This window comes from Megalops cyprinoides, chromosome 2 (genome assembly GCF_013368585.1).
Source record: "Megalops cyprinoides isolate fMegCyp1 chromosome 2, fMegCyp1.pri, whole genome shotgun sequence".
Lineage (NCBI taxonomy): Eukaryota > Metazoa > Chordata > Actinopteri > Elopiformes > Megalopidae > Megalops > Megalops cyprinoides.
The window spans coordinates 7,247,215-7,260,322 of record NC_050584.1 but is presented as its reverse complement, the minus strand read 5'-3'; the positions used below and the strand labels follow the sequence as shown (position 1 = coordinate 7,260,322).

At 38.5% G+C, this 13,108-nt stretch overlaps 1 long non-coding RNA gene across 1 annotated transcript in view; it reads right to left on the bottom strand.

Moving 5' to 3' along the window:
* Window positions 1-10,337, bottom strand: part of LOC118796528 — a 39,740-nt gene extending 29,403 nt beyond the window's left edge. The window contains exon 1 of the long non-coding RNA XR_005005896.1: window positions 10,028-10,337. This is a non-coding gene — a long non-coding RNA (uncharacterized LOC118796528). The remainder of the gene's footprint in view (window positions 1-10,027) is intronic.
* Window positions 10,338-13,108: the final 2,771 nt, after the last annotated feature.

The following is a 13,108-nucleotide window of genomic DNA, read 5'->3' as shown; positions in this document are numbered from 1 at the left end:
AACGGCAATGATGTAGTACAAAAATGAGTTTGCAGTTTAGTGGTTTTCAGGCCTGTTCAGACCTTCATGGTTTTCAACCGCTCTGTCGCACGGATACCACACGCACAGCAGGTCAGATAAAAATTATGTGACAGCTACGTTTTACGTGCACGTCGAGTCTATTTCCAACAGCATTTGGAAAATGTCAAAAACGCATCGTTTCAATCACCTATTTTTTGAGAATGTCGACCGTCAATTGTCCCCTGAAATACACGCGAAGAGCAGGCTTTAGCTGCTTTTCCCACAGCTCTCCAGAGAATGGAGGCCGACTGCATGTAGCGGTTTTCTGGAAATAACAATGAAAATACAGTACGAAGGACAAAGGGGTAACAGAAATGATAACGCAATAACCGAAACATTTATGGCTTAACATGTTGACTGAATAATGTGTGGAAATAATAGCGAACAGGGTATTATTTGCAGTTGTCATTTCTGGTAACAGATCACTACAGTGCAGTTCGGCGTAGTTTTAAAATAGTTAAGTTGGGCCGAGTAGCCTACATTAAACGTTTTTACATTTCGTAAATTAATAGATGTTTTTCGAGATAAGTGGGCGAAATGGAACGTGGAATGGCAGCACTGGACTGCTGAAAAAATGCCTGACACCAAAAGGATAAACACAGTCCAAGTTTCTTGCCAGATCCAGTGCAAGACACCACAAACGTGACTTTTGTTGAACCACTTACATCTTGGTTGTTTGCTATTTTCGTACAGAAGTCAACCTCACTGCTCCATATATGTTACAAAGCGATCTGTAAAAGCTTTTGTAAGAAAACAGAACGGCCTACATTTCATCAACGTTAAATTTGTCGATATTGACAAGATACTCAGAGCGCCGCTCACTTTGTCTGCAAATTACTGTAAGCATTGTTCAAGCTTTTTTTTATGATATATGTAGGGCAGACCAAGTGTGCAACATGACCGGTTGGTTTATTTTTATTTAATTTTATGAATCACCAGCAGACAACCGTATAGAACTACAAAAGACAAATATGATACCATTTGATCAGTGTCCTTTCCCCGTCGACCACCTATTCCAAACTTTTCATATTTTTTCTGGGCTTCTGGTGTATGAGAATGTGTAACCTTGAAATACAAAAGATATGCTGAACAACGTTAGATCACATCGTAACCAAATAGGTAATTAAGCAATATAAAGAAATGAAGTAAATGTATCAAACAATCTTATGTAATACTGGTCAAATGCACCAGATAATTATTGGAAAGAGACTTAATGCAACTGTGTAAGCTTCTTGGAACACGTACCAAATTCAGTGGCTAAGCCTTTAATACAGACTGATAATCTATTAACATTATGACTGTTATTACCCTTTACCGTAGTCATTATTATGATTCTATCCATCCGTTGTCCGGGACATCGAGCCATTTCGAATAAAGTGTGAGACTGATTCTTAACCAGAAAGAATCCCTGCGTTGTACTTACAGCCAGTGGGTATTAATCTGTGAGATTTTTCTTTCATAATATCAAAATAAAAGACGATTTAGTGGAACTCCCTACCCCATCTTTGTTTCTTTCCATTTAGTGATACAGCGCAATACGGCCTACATGCTCCATTCATCGTAGCGCCAATTCCACTCATCACTCCCTCCACACCACTGCCATCCAGTGGCCACCTGAGCACGCGCGTCGCGTGCATGTGGCCATGTTATGTGCTGACGTACATGTATGTCAGCACTGCGAGCACTGGGGAGATCCACACAAATCAGACACATGATAACATAATAGCACAGAAAAATATGTGCATGAGTAAACCCCCATGTACATTTAGGCAGCACGGAAGCATAGACTTGTAAGAGTGTATACTTCCTGATTATAAGATGATCGAAAAAGGCTGTGAATTCTTCTGAACAATGAGGGGGCCGTGCATAACTGACAATATGAAGATAATGCTCCACCACACTTCTCTAATTCAATTGGACATGCAAATGAGACAGCTTAAGATGGTAATTATTGTTTCGAATTATACAGGGAGAATATCTTTTCTGTTTCCAACTCTTCCAAAATGGAGTATCAGTAATATGCCCACGCAGAAGACAAAACTGGTATATACACATATATATATATATTTTTTAAAACACACATACACAAACTTACACATTCTCTCTGCACAGCTCTTGCATAACAATGCTCCCTAAAATGACTGCATTGGGTATACAACATCAATATAAGTCTAAAATATGGCTTGACATGCTTCCTTTAGCAGCTTCAGTGACAAATTGCTTCCTAGCAATTGCTATCAATAATGTGCAGAGCTAAAGCTGCCCTCAGGCCTTTAAATGGCTGGGCTGTGGGTCCTCTTGATGTGAGAGGAGGGGGGAGGGGCTTAGTGGGTTTCATGAGGAGAATGGAGGCTTTGGGCTGGGGAGAGGGGATGAATATTGGTGGGGCAAAGCAGGGGTCGGGCTGCTGTTTTGGGTGGAGGGGCTTGGATCAAAGTTTTTCAGTGGGGGGGGTTTCAAGGTTTCGGGCAGGGTGAGTAATGCATTATTAGATTTAGTGTGGTGTCTTAGGACAGGCCACATACTGGTTTGTTGTGTTTGGCAGGGAATGTCAGCCTGTTCTGGAACCTGGCAGCGGCAGGGCTTTTAAGCTTTCAGGCTTCACTGTTCATTCTGACCACTTGGAAAGAACAGTGACACTCAAACTGTAGCCATCTGGATTGGCTGTGCCGTTTTAAAACACAGAAACTGTGGTGAGGAGAAACATAAAGCAACACTGAGCATTCTAAATCCAACAGCAAATCCAGCGTTCCACAAAAGAGCGTTTCCCACGATGGGAAGGGTGGTCACTGTGGTTTAGCAATAGGGACAGCACATCCACTATGCTTTTTAACCCAACCATAAACTTGTTATGGTTCTAATTATCTCTTAAGTGATTTGCTGTGCCTGAACAATCTTTTGAACAAGATTCTTGATTTTCAAAGTGTTTGTGAATTTCAGGGCACAGTGAAGCTGTTTTTTCCCCTGACATTGGTTATTATTGTTAAGATACTATTAATTACTTGGCTTATGATTTTGTTCTACATATAATTTATTTTTGGAGCCCATTTTAAAACACTGGGCAAATTAGAAATTAAATATGGTACCAGATGTTTCCATACCTCCTAGTAGAGTTTATCCACAGATTGTCATACATATACATTGTCACTCTGTCTAATTCAATCCATTCTTCTCTCAGATCTACTCAGAGAGGTAGCTGCATGTTTGTATGGTAAAGACATGTCAAATTGGTTTAAAAAATAAAGTCACCATATTACTGAGCTGTGTAAAGATACATACAGTACAGTATAAATGGTGCTAGGAAAACTGGCATCTTAATTTCAACTGGAAGGGAAAAGTCCCAGAGTCTTATATTGTTAAAGTTTGTTACCTTTTTAGAACTATTTTGACTCATCATGTCTACATGTAACTTGGCTTAAACATTTGTACAATCCTGCTCCTTAGTTGAGGTTAAAGAATGCATTAATATTAATGAAGCATTAATATCTATTATAGATCATGTATCTGCTAATTAGCCATCCATTATGATGGATTTAAATAATGGCGCACTGGAATAAGTGCCGGTGGCCAAATTAATAATCAGAACTGCAGCTTTTGATCATTAGGAGAGATTATAAATGAAGTCAGCAGCACTCTGTTGGACAGTAACTGAGGAACACAAAAGACAGCTGGGAAAAATTTGCCATGCCAAGATGTTCTACACTGCCTCTCACAAATAATTCAAATAGGCCATTTCTAAAAAGTACAGGAGTCTCTGTGAAAAATGTTTTAGATTATTTGTCTGAGTCTCAACAGAGAAAATGGACACACCATCAGTGACATTCAATTTTACAATGAAAATTTAAAACATAGATCCAAAAGTAGTATAAACAGTTCATCATGTTATATTCAAAGTATGTGAAATTCAGTTCAAGTGCCTTTTTAAATGATAAAGCATTAACAGGCGAAATTTAATGAGGCGGTGAACAATAATCACTATCCATAACAAAATTATCAACTAATTGTCCTCACAAACCGCATCTTATCTGAGACAGACTGTAGCTGTGTATTGCCTGTAGGGGGCACACTCACTCTCTCACTTGCTGGCTGACATACAGGGTCACACAGCTTCTTGTTTTGGTAAGGCACAATTCATTTGTAATTCATTTTACTGAATTACAAATTATACACTGACATTTTGTTCTGTGTGACATTTCAAGTGTTTTATTTTAAAACATTTTAATTATTTTAAGGTTTTATTTTTTAATGTTTAGTATTTTATTTTAGAAAATATTAAAAAACTGAAATATGCTGTATGCATAAGCATTCAAACCCTGTGCTCTGGAAGCTGCAAGTCTACACAGACAAAAAAATTCCCTCACAAGCACACCACTGTGTTACTATTGACCTCTACCTGGGAACCATTAAAGTAACTGTCACATTTTCTGGAGAAAAAAACCCACTCTGCTCATTGGTCAGGCTGTGAATCTGAAGGAAAGGTGTGACACTAAAGAGCATTCTATTAAAGTTAGAGAGTTAGAGATAAAGTAATATAAATGCATAAATAAGGAAGAGGGTAAAAATAATATAAGATAACACTTCATTGATCCCCAGGCAGGGAAATTTGGGTGTTAACAGTGGCAGAAAGACAGGTGAAGAAGTATAGATAAAAATACAATACAATAAATATAATATACTATGATGTATAATATAGTAGTCAACAACAAAAAAAATATGCAAGCGGATATCCCAGTGACTACTGTTGGATCAATAATGAGGAAGTAGAAATTGTGTCATACCACCCAGGCACTGTCTAAAACAGGCTACCCCTTAAAAGTCAGTTCCCAAGCAAGAAGGAGACTTGTGAGAGAAGCCATGGAGAAGCCAACAATCACTTTAAAGGAGCTACAGAGTTCAGTGGCTGAAAGTGGAGTAAAGGTGCACCAGTCAACAATATCAAGAGCTCTGCATAAAACTGGCCTGTATGGGAGATTGGCAAGAAAGAACCCAATATTCAAAAAGAACCATCTACAAGCACGTCTGGAATTTGCCAGAAAAGCATTATGTGGGAAAATGTTTTGTGGTGAGATGAGACCAAGATAGAGCTTTTTGGCCAAAATCCATACTGCTGTGTGTGGCGAAATACATGGAAATGCTGTAAGAGAACCTGCTTCAGTCTGCTGAAAATGGAGGCTTGGGAGAAGGTTCACCTTTCAGCAGGACAATGATTCCAAGCACAGGGCCAAAACAACATTGGATTGGCTCAAGAACAAAAAGGGTGAAGAGAAATGGGCAAACATCACTCCCAAACAGTGTACAAAGCTGGTAGATATTTAACCCAAAAGCCTTAAAGCTGTTACTGCAGCAAAAAAAAAAATGCCTCTATCAAATATTACTGTGTGGGGCTTGAATAATTAAGCAAGCCTGTTTCAGCTTTTCCTTAAAAAAGGTCTAACATAAAACCAATGTAACCTCAAAAGAATTCATTTTGAGTTTCAGTGTTTTTACACAAAACATCAGACAATGAAATTTCAATGTATCTTTTGGGCTAAATACTTTTGTAAGGTACTGCATATATTTTTCTTACTCTTAAGTCAGAGGATAAAGTGAAAGCAGTCTGTACAGTATACTCTATGATACTGAGCCCTACACCCACTGCAAGCTGGGAGGGTGGAGTTGTTTTGGGGTGTTGTTTATTTTATACTCTTATGGCTTGTTTGCTTGTTAACAAATCAACAGCTTGGCAACAGGAGGGGGCTATAAAAGGAAGCCTGTAGGACAGCGGCTCTTACCCGGTAACCCCACAAGGGTGAAGGGGAATGTAAATGCAGCACGATTTTCCAAACCTCACTAATAAAATCTTTAGTGCTCACTGGATGAGACAACAAAGAGGCTCATAAAACAGAGGAGGTCAAGCAATTATCAGCATCAGGAGGGAGAAAGAGAGAAGAAAGGACTCCTGTAGCTCCATTTGCGCTCCACTACAGTCTGGTTGTGAAGGACACTCAATGGCACATGATTAGAATGCAAAACTATGATCATGTTTTCATTATGCTCTCAAAGTGATTTCTGTACAACTGAGCAAGACACAGTGCAGATCTGGTTCTAAACTAATCTGAAGGGTATCAATCTGAGCAAAGCATGTCAAAAATGAGGCATAGAGTATTGTTAATTGGTCACATTTTAATGTGAACACAACACCATTACACTAACTGTGCATTTATTGCATTTAATTATTTGCTTTTTTTAATTGCTTTACAGTTCTTTTACACATTCTTCAGTTTGTTGAACATGTTAATGACTTGTCAGATAAATTCACTGCAGTGGTAATGTGCTTATTCTCCAACGAGTAGCCACCAGAACAGATACATATTATGGTTTTACCATTAAAACCGGATACACTTCTTCCTCCTCCATCCCATTGTGTCCTGATCTCCAGCTTTAAAACATTAATTCATCTTCAATACACCAATGAGCCTGTTAATTTACTGAAATGATTTACCATCAAATTAAGAATTTCACCTACAAGCAACAATCCATGTGACTTTTGGAAACACCAGTTCTGAACTGAAACCATAGCAAATTCATCTGTTGTCTCAGTTGTGTTTTTGAGCACGACAAATAGCTTGCCAAGGTTTCCAAAGCCTGATTTGTGGATGAAGCCAACTGAACAAGCAAAGCCGATTAGGCTCACCAAGGCTCTACATAACAAAACACCACAACAGGCTGTGAACCTATACGCCATTGCTAATAGTGCCATTTCCAGGAACATTTTACAGAGGTCAATGTTGACACAGTCTTGAGCGGAAAAACCTAGAAAACCCAGTGTGGATCAAATGGGAGACAAATTCAACACAGTAATAATGTTTGTGACGTATGGAAACCCTGCTGGTGTGTTTTTAATAAATGAACAGCCACACATCATTTGGTCATCGTCTGCATTTTAAGGCTAGATTCCACTTCCTCATGTTACATTACACAAGTTTTCTTACCAAGTTCAATGTGTCATCACATCTGACATTTATTAAGGGAGTAAGTATTTTACGGTTTCCTCCGGCATCACAACTAGTTAAGGAATCTGTGCTTTAAAGGGGCCAGTGTTTAGCAAACAATCTTGTGGGTAAAATTCTTTGTCTGATTGTGAAACACTGGTGTGGTAGTACCTTTTCACTTGCATATATGTTCATGGTCGTTTTTTTTCTGAAATCAAATGTGCTTCAGATCAAGATTGGAGATCTGCTAGTGTACCCACCTGATGGGTGAGGACATCACTCACTGGTTATGAATGGTAGTGGAAATGTGACATAAACACAATATTATTAAATGATGTATAACAAAGCATTTACTAATAATTGTATTTATGGCTGTCAGTCAAAGCATTTGTTCTGAGCAGACTGTGCACCACAGCCTAGACCCAAGCTCACAGCTGCATTATGTCATTAGCAGACAATGACTGGGGTTGGGGGCATAGGCGTCATTTATGCTGGGGATGCTGGGGATATGTCCCCCTCCACTTTAAAAAGGTGTGAACACGTTGAACCTGTCGTTGTCCCCAGCACTTTTCAAAACAAACTGATGCCCATGGTTGGGGGCATAGAACAATGAAAGTTTCATTCAGGGCAGGTTGAATTACAGTGACCAAGGCCCCCCTCACCCACCGTTTATTAGCAGCCTCTAGCAACGTGTCAGGTGCCTACAAGTTATTTGAATGATGGCAGTGGAACTTGTGCAAAACTGTTGGCTGCATATGTGAACATAAGGATGCTATTCTTTGTGCTTGAGTGCTCCTGTGAAAGTGTACAGGATGTGATTGTGTACGCAACATACTTAAGGCTGTTAGTTAAGCTATAGTTAAGGCTGATAAAGCAGAGAAAGCATGAAAATATCATTTTATTCACTGCATCCCACTGTGAAGCAGCTTGTCATTGTCTCCCAACTACTTGCCATTCTGACAGCTCTGCCCTGCTGCTCTGATTGCCCTGGACCCCTCTGGATTTATTTGAACTTTCCAAATAAAAGAAAAATTATCAAATATCCAACAAAGTGCCCATTCATAACTTCTTCAGGCCATACAATAAATGGCCAGACTTTCACTACTTTGTATTTTTTCTCCTCAACAAACAACCTCAACAGCTTGTGAGCCAACTACTTGTGTATTCTGACACATTAAAATGCATTTAAAGGCTGCTCTTGCTTTATCGATCAACTAATTTTATCTGATTCACTGACTCACAGTTTATTTGTGAGCCCCTGTTCTTTTTTTCTTGCACGAATAACAAATTTGTTTGGATTCAGGTTAGTGTTGCTGTCCAATCTACAGGAAGTTAAGAAAGACTTCAAACTAAAGGCACTTTCATTTGCTGAGGCTCAAGGCCATTTATAGCAGTAGGGATCTGAAATTTTTAAGTGGAACCCTCCCGGGAGATTCTGTTGGCCCGTAAATGCAAATCGGACAAATACAAACTACACAATGAATGAACTCCAATGAATTCTGGTATAAATATGAAAAAAGGGTATTTCACAGGCTAACAATGCACGACTAAACGATATCTGTCTGCTGTTACCAATTCTGGCAATGAAGAGGAGTGCCTTTGTGTGTACAAGCAGTATATTCAAAAGTGAAACCAACTGTCAATAATTAAACATCACCACACAGTTTAGAACACCATGTTCTTTTGCTAAACTGTATACATTATGATCATGCGCCCGTTTTATTTTTTGTATTCAACATGCTCCTGCCGTAAACACAATGTCTATTTTTGCTTTACACTACTTTCATATTTTAGTTTACCTTTATATTTAGTGAGATAAGTGTTTAACTGGTGGTTTGTAACTAAGAGGATTGAAATACATGCAGGAAAACAAGTGGAGAAAAAACCCGGAGCCCTATTAATGATATATGTAATCACATAGTCATATGGTTTTTAGTAAACTCCATCAGAGGAAGCAGTGAGAGCTGTAGGACCTGAAAACTCACACTTAACTTTCCTTGTACGGACTGAAGCAATATTCAAGACGATGACAGCCATCTTGCATTCAGGTCTGAACAGGAATTCCCAGGAGTGGATAAGGCCTCACAACCAGTGGGCTACTTATCTCACCTACTACTGGACTCTTAGTACGTGTTGCCAGCTGCAGGGAAAGCTACAATCTGTGCGTTAGAAATGGTAGCAGAAAACCCTGCTCCAAGATATACTGAAACACTTCAAGGCTCTTATGGAGTCCTGTTCTAAAATAACTACAGTGTCGTGCAATTTGCAGAAATTAACATGCAGACTTCAATGGAAGGTAGCGAAAACTTGAAGAGCAATTGTTCACGCTTAACAGTGTAGGCTGTAACTGTCAAGACAACGTCAATCTAGACCGTGAAGAATAATAATAAACAACATGCATATACAAAACGAGTTTTTCATGCACTAAGTACACATTCTCTACAAATCTGTACAAAAATGTGTAATATATAAGAAGCAACATTGTTATCTTTGCCACCTAACCTTTTACCTATTGTTGACATTTATGCACTAACAGGATTTAGTACACAACGTGCGAGTATCTTGTGTTTGTCCCCTCAAGGTTCTGGGTCGATAGCCAGTTTAGATAAATTAGTTTACAGTCTTTCTCAAAAAAGAAAGAAAAAGAAAATTAGCTACATAGCAAGTTACAGGGTTTGTTGACTCAACTTTTTCCAGTTATTTTTTTTTAGCTTGACTAGATAGCTGCCACATAAACTAGCTATCAACATTTAGAAAACAGATACCTAGCTAGCTTGCTATGGCACAAACTACATTGTGTCCGTAAGGATTACAAACACGCAGCTGGATCTCCAATTGGCAACAAGTAACATGCTAATCTCCTTGCCTGTAAGATTCAAAACTTTCCCCAGAAAAAAAAAAAACTAAAGGGAGAGCCCTTGCTATAAACAGTCACTAACATTATCAGCTGGACAGCATTACATAACCGCAGCGAGTTTAAATACGAGTTACATTACCTGTTCCTTTGATCGAAATTCACACGGGTTAGAGAGAATTCTTTCCACTTGGTCAGATATGTCCGTAACGTTATTCCTTGAAACGCAGGAGCCCGGTTAATTACAAGAAGCAAACGACTTACAGATATGTTGACACCTAAGTTACGACCATTCTCGCAATTTATCAACGTGAGATGCCAAACTGGTTCTCATCCAGAAACGACGAACCCCGAGCTTATGCATATATTTTAAAAACTGATAGGCCATAAAAGATATCACTGTTGCTTTTCCTCCACCAGCGACTCTGCTTTCCACAGCTTGCCTTCAAGTAGACACGCGTATATTCTCTCGGAGTTCATCCCCCAAAAGCTCCCAACTGTCGTCACTTCCCTACATTTCTGTGCGCGATGACGCACATACAGTCAACTCAGGAAGTTCAACAATCTGCCAGAGAAAAATGAGTTTGATTTATACCTGTCACTCAGCAGATGTTCTTATCACGTGGAAGAGCACAAAAGTGCAACTAATGAAATGAGGTGTTTGCATACAGAACTGAGGGCGCATACGGAACACAACAAACCACATCCAGAGTGCGATACTCCAGCAATCAGTGCTGGAAGAGTGTGTGCTATCATGCACACGTGAGTGCCACAACAAATTCACAAGTGCAATAAGACATCCATACAGAAGTAAAATGCATACACAAGAAAGGGAAGGATCTGAATTAATTTCATCTGTTTAAAATGTATGGTGTAGCATTTATTGTGGCCCACCACATGGTTTGCAAATGATGCCCTATTTTTCTAAAACGGTTTACATTAGAATTTCAAAATACTCAGTCAAAGCCAATTTGTTTTTCTGTTACTACTGTATATTTCACACATGGCCACAAGTTACATAGAGGACACCAAGGCCATGGCCTCAGTCATGTTATGTGACAATTTCTTACATGATTGATCTCTGGGTTTATTTGCTGTTGAAAAAATTGATAGCATAAGAAAAGAAACACATGAACTTGTGCACTCTGTACTGACAGTTACTATAACCCACTTTATATCAGTGGTTTTGTTCTTTTTTTATAAGGTAGGAGTGATTAAGCAGAATTCTATTGAATAGAACATGTTGATATACATAACATTTTTAATTTTCTCACCTCCAGTGAAATTGAGTTCGCAAGGTCAAACCTCCGACCTTCACAGAAGCATTTTCTGAACGGTGGGACTCTGATGATTTGACTATGCGAGTACATCTACGGCTGTCATGTAAACTCCCCAATCACAGATTAAATGCAAAACTCATTCATTCAATATTAAATATGTTCATTTTCATCAGATAGCTTTACGGATAGATATTCTTCAGCTCAGAAACCACTTTATTAAAGGGGAAGTTTTCACAAAGTAATATTAATAATTAGCTACCAATCAACCAAGTTAGCTTTGTAGTCACTAATGTGCATTGCATTGAGTTATTTTAGATGGTAAATATATAAAGAACTGATTGATTGCTGTTTTATATTTTATAACTGTGCTTGTGGACTACAAGCTAGCTAGTTGTGATATTAGCTAAGAGCTACAAAAAGTACAATTTATGTTGCTAGATTAGTTCAAACACTACGCTATAAAACAGCCAAGTTCTTAACCTGGATAGAAAGCTAACGGTAATATTTACAGTTTTATAATGCTTTGCATGAGACAGGATAAGGAACAGAGGAGTCATAATGTTGGTTGCTCAACAGATGACCAACATTATCTGTCAGATATCATACAGTCATGTCCACATCCACATACCAATGAACTCTAAAAGGTCAGGTATGGAAATAGCCCTCACCAGACTTTCCATAAAAGTCATTAGCTAGACTTTCAGGAGGTTTGACAACACAACCTTCCAAGCAGGAAGCCAGAGTTTTGGCACATACATATGAAAGTGTGGCACAATCCCATGCTAGGATACTTCAGACCAAATGAGTGTCTAGTGACCTAATTTCAATTCAGTGGATACTCCTGTGTGATTTCATGCCTATAGTAATTTGTTTTACTGCAGCTGTTGCTTTTTATTAGGTCATTCCTCTTGCATCTTTGAACTTCTCTTATTTTCTGATTCCCCTTCTTTGATCAAGGCCATAATATCCTGTACTAACCTTTTGTTCTGACCCCTGCTGAGCTGCTTGGATAATGCAATTCATGAGTCTGAGGTGCATATTTCTCACAACTACTCTTTTCATACTTTTTTTTGTATCGCCTTTCACGATTCCTTCAGAGCAAGGAGTTGAGTAAGGAGGAAGGGAGATGGGTATATGGGACAGATGACCTAAAAGAATGATTTGTTTCATATGTCCACAATGTGGTTAGATTCGGCACATTTTTACATGACGAGTTGCCATTTGAAAGCAACACTGTGTCCAGTACTTTATGTCTCACAGCTAAATTCACCTGGCTCATTGTACAGTACACATTAAACATTTTTACAGTTTTGATTGGAAAGGTTACACTGTTCTTAATTGGTGTCCATGGAAGTGTTCAAAATCATTGTTGGCTTACATGCAAAGATTGTGATTAAAAACAGTTTTTGTTTGACTGCATGTGGGCAAAAGGGGGAGGGGGGTCTCTGTTTATTCTTCTTTGTCTGTGGCGTTGGGTCTTTATAAGTGGCAGTGAATAATGACTATTTTGAAATCTACCATTGCTCTGCTCCTCCTCTCTTGGGGCCCCTATAGACTCACAGTGCTCCTTTTTCTCTGCCTCCGATTTGATTATGAATACTACACATGTTATTTATTGCCAACTGTGCATTTGTAGATTCAGTCACGCTTTGCAAGTTTTTGTTTATTTGTTAATTTTGTCATTTAAAGTTTAAGAAAGAGGATCGAATGGAACAAATATGTAAAGCAAAAGTAAGACTTAAGAAAGCAATGCTTAAAACTTCAATAATTCCAACAAATATTTGAAAATTATTGTTTTCACAGAAAATCCTATATTCTTCAGTGCTAAATGATAACTGAAATTATAGTGTTTGGTTTTTTGTTGTCTTTAAATTCAAATTTTAAAATTGCATGCCCATTGTGTTGGTGGAAAAACATTTAAGTGTGTATCCTGATCTGTGTTG